Genomic DNA, 4,540 nt, shown 5'->3' with positions numbered 1-4,540 from the left:
TGAGGATCCCTGAGCCCACTCTATCCCCCACGTGTGAGGAGTAGAGCGGAGCTCAAGAGATCCCAGCGCATCCCTCTCGCGTCGCATCACTGGTAATGAGCCAGTGGAGGCTGAGCAAGTGCGCTAAAGCCGCAAACACTCAACTTGAGTGGAGAACCTGACCATTGCCAGAACTCCAATTATCCATTTTAACTTTAATAAGTCTCTTGGCCACACCCGTTTCAACCTTCTAGGTGGGCTGTAGGGATGGGTGGAACTAGATAAGGTTTGAACCAAAGTATTAGGATGGTTGGAAAGGTTTATATGGAATTTTGAGAATTTGGTTGGAATGATATCAAGGACAAAAGGGATATGTAGGTCATGGTGTAGTGTTCTGTTGGAAACGTAGTAGTGATTACAGTAATAATATTCTTTGTTTTATTTATTTCCATAGATAAACTTTGTATTTATTCAGGCACGAAAAAATGATCTTTACTCACATTTTTGTTTTAGATATCAAAAAACAAATCTGTATTCATATCTGTCTCCCTGTCTGTGATCAAATCTATATTTGGGCATAATTGTTCGAACCGTTCATCCGAATTTTGTGAAATTTTTAGGGCTTTTATCTGACCCAATAATGTGTTTTACGTATTACCTGATTCAATTTCATATTTTTTCATGGTAATAATTCATACAATATTTTTTCATTTGCGAATATTTTTCTTATTCACCTCAATATTTTTGAGTTGTGAAATATTATAATAAAAGGACTGATTTCTGCGTTTATTTTTAGGAACATAAAGTAATTAAGAAATCAACAAATATGGAATCTTATCGTATTTTGTAAGAATATGTTAAAAATCAATTCAACCCTTGGGTTCCATCTAAATGACTAAGAGAAAAAATGCTTCTCTTATTAAAATTGCTTTTAAAAAGTAAATGTTGGTTAAATTTAATTGTAGCTTTAATAACCTACTAAGATATTTATCATTTAATTGCGTACAAAAATATATCAGATGATCCTTTTGCTACTTTGAGCGAATAATTTTGACCTTAAAAATACAATTTATTTAAATAAGTTTTTATATTAATCAACTATAACCCACTGTCTAGCGATGTGTCCATGCCATTTACTATAAGATAAACACTGGTACTAAAAAAAAAGTACCAATAGTTTTTGAGGAATATTCGTTATAATAATATTTATAAATCAGAGTTAAATAAAAAAAATTTAGAAGAATATTAGGTTAGGTCAGCTGAAACAACTTGGTATGTGGAATCGCTAAACTCAAACCATTAGAATGAAAAACCGAGAAGCTTCATATTTCATGGGCCTGTGGGATAAGTTTTCCATTTCAAGAGTGATTTCATAGGAGGATAAAAAAGATTTCAGAAGATTTTCTAAAGATTCAAACATGAATTTATATTCTCTCATCAACATGCTTGCTCTACAACTCTAAATATTTCTTTATTATTTTATTTTTTAAATCTTGCCCTATTTAGGTAAAGTTAAGGAAATAACCAATAATTTTCTAATGATGTAAATAAAAAGTAGAGGGCTCTACAATAGCGATCATCAAAAATTTCAACCTAAAGCATGTTGTATTGTTATTTCCTCCTGAGATGATGGTTCCAAGTGAAAAAATGTACGAACGAAATCTATTTTTATTTATGTATGGTTTATATGTGTATGAGGCTACGGATCTTCATTTATTTAAAAATAACAAATATATAACATTAAGTAATATTTATTACTTAATGTTATATTAAGTTATATTATTATATTACAGTAATATATTTACTGACTTGTGACTTCAACACAAAAATCCCCAATGATTTTACAGTGTATTAATCTGAAAAGATAGGATTACATGATACTATTTTAAATGTACAATTAATATTTTAAATCATTGCTTAACACTGTAAATAAATTTTTCTTCTTTAAATTATCAAAGGATAAGCTCTCGAAACAACGCTCGGTGGCAAGAAACTTCCTTCCACATCACATGAAATAATTGAAGCATATTTAAATCTAAAATTACTAAAGAGATTTAAGTGTTAAATACTTAGAAATTTCAATTTTTTCTTCCTTACAATAATTAGGGATTCTAAGAACTTTGTTATTTTGATCTCTGATAAAACTGAATAGTCTTAATGTCGTTTAACACCTCTTCAAATTTACTTTTAGTTTATTTTCTTTTTTTATCTGGACACTGTTCACTGAACAGAAATTTAGATATAATGATAAGAATGATAAGTTGTTTTCTTTCCCCATTTTTCACTTTTTGTAGCATTTTATTTTAATTTGTGTGTAAACATGCGTATAGTTTATTAGAATAAGGGTCCAAAGTTCAGTCTTATTTTAAAGAATAACCGTATTAAACAGTTGAGGTTATTATTTTTTTTATGTACTTATTTTTTTTTAGTAGTAAACAATTAATCTAAATTGTAAGGCACTTCATAAACCCGAATGTCCAAATGTTTTAATTCCCAAAACTTTAATTTATGGACTTCATTCTTTTTATATAGCAAACTAACATATAAGTAAAATCAGTTTTATTGTTCTTATTTTATTTATTTAATTTTTTTTTTCAATGCTCCTTATTTTGTTACTAATAAAACCATCTATAAAGACCTAAATGTTCCTTATGTAACCGATCTAGCCCGAACCCGATATTATTCCTTCCATAATAAACTTCCTAACCACCCAAACCCACTAGTTTCTAACCTTGCTTCCTCTTCCATTCCTGGCAATCCTCCGAGGCGCCTGAAAAGAAGATGGCCTCTGGACCTTATATTGTAAACTGTTTTTAGAGTTCTACTACTGGGTAGTTTCTCTACATCCTGTATCATATCATTATATCATTATGATCAAATTTACTTGTTGTATTTTTTATACAGTTGTAAATATCAATAAATAAATAAAAAAAAATTTTTTATTTAACTTCAGTTTTAGATTCCGTGAGTAAACGTTGTTGGTTTTCTTAATTGAACAAAATATTTTAAAGTATAAATACTGAAAAATCCGTACTTTTAATACAAAAATATTTACTCATATAAGATAATTAAACTTATTAATTATTCAATTATATGTATATTTATTATGTTTATCTTCAGTGAAAAGGAAAATAATAAGCTTGGAATATACAAAAACAAGCTTATATTTTATATTATATTCATATTTATACGTTTGCCAAAATTATAAACTAAGAAAATACACGCAAGACTACTAAAATAACCTTTACGTGTTGATATGATGAGTTCCTGTCCCAATTCCTTAATTAGACCTAATTGGTAGCATGTTTGAGTGTTCATAATTGCTTATCAACTTACATGTATCATCCTTGAATCTAACAATTAGATCTCGTGGCAATACACAGAGAACCATCTTTTGTAAGCGGTGGGACAAACACAATCGTAACTAACTAATCCTTCAAATATCCTCACATTTCAAACAAAATAATGCTTTATTGATTATTTATGTTTATTCCAACGAGATCGATTTATTTAGGTTCTATTATTGTTTGGTAATGAGTGAATTATTAAAAAATGTTTTCCTAATGGTTATTTATTATGATCAGAAAGTATAATTGAAACATACTTTTTTGACCGCTGATAGTGCTTACCAAGAGTACCACAAAAATTAACCATTCATTCAAAAATCCAGGTAATAAATCAAGGTACCATCAGAGCACAGAGATATACCATAATCCTTATTTGCCAATCATAATTTACCCAGGCAGAATATAAAAATTGTAAATAAGTATTGTGGTCAAAATAATTTATTTTACAATAATTCTCTTTATCTTTATTAATAAAAGTATATTGCTTACTTTTACTTAATTTATCATTTTTTATTATGTCATTATTATTATAAATTATATTATTTTTGTTTAATTACTTATATTATTAATTTTTGTATATGTATTTTTCGTTCACAGGTATGTACTATACAAATGAACACTTTTTAGTACTATTAGTTATTAATACCCCCATGTGTGACTGATTGTATTATTTTCGATACGTTTATATATTAGTAAGTTTTTAAATAAAAAAAACCCAGACATTGGGGCTAAAAAAAAGAGAGTTACATGGGACGTTTTGATAACTTCAACTTACATATTTTAATGGTGCTGAATACGAATTTGAGGTTTGCCGTTTCCATTTCTTCTGAAAAAAAAATGTCTTTACTCCCATGACATCCAAAAAAACCTTATATAATATGTTAACCTATATCAAATTTCAGAAGAGTAAATTGCCTAAATTTTTGAACTGAAAGAAAATTTACACGTAAATTCAAAATTATATATTAATCATTTATATTTTATCATTTATTTTATTCTACATTTAGAAAGAGTAAGTTACCGACAATTTCGATTCTAATATTTTTTTTTATCCCATTATGAAGCGAGCGCAAGTTGATTTTGTTTGACGGAATGCGATTCTGCCTAGAAGAGTCAAAAGGTCTCATCGTACTAATTTAAAGCCATGAAGTTGAAATTAGTAAACAGCATCCCAAGAAAAATCAGTTAAGTACTTCTCTAAGACATTCGAGATA

Source organism: Halyomorpha halys, unplaced genomic scaffold (assembly GCF_000696795.3).
Source record: "Halyomorpha halys isolate HHAL.00 unplaced genomic scaffold, Hhal_1.1 Scaffold708.1, whole genome shotgun sequence".
NCBI classification, from domain to species: Eukaryota; Metazoa; Arthropoda; class Insecta; order Hemiptera; family Pentatomidae; genus Halyomorpha; species Halyomorpha halys.
This window is presented reverse-complemented; position numbering follows the sequence as displayed.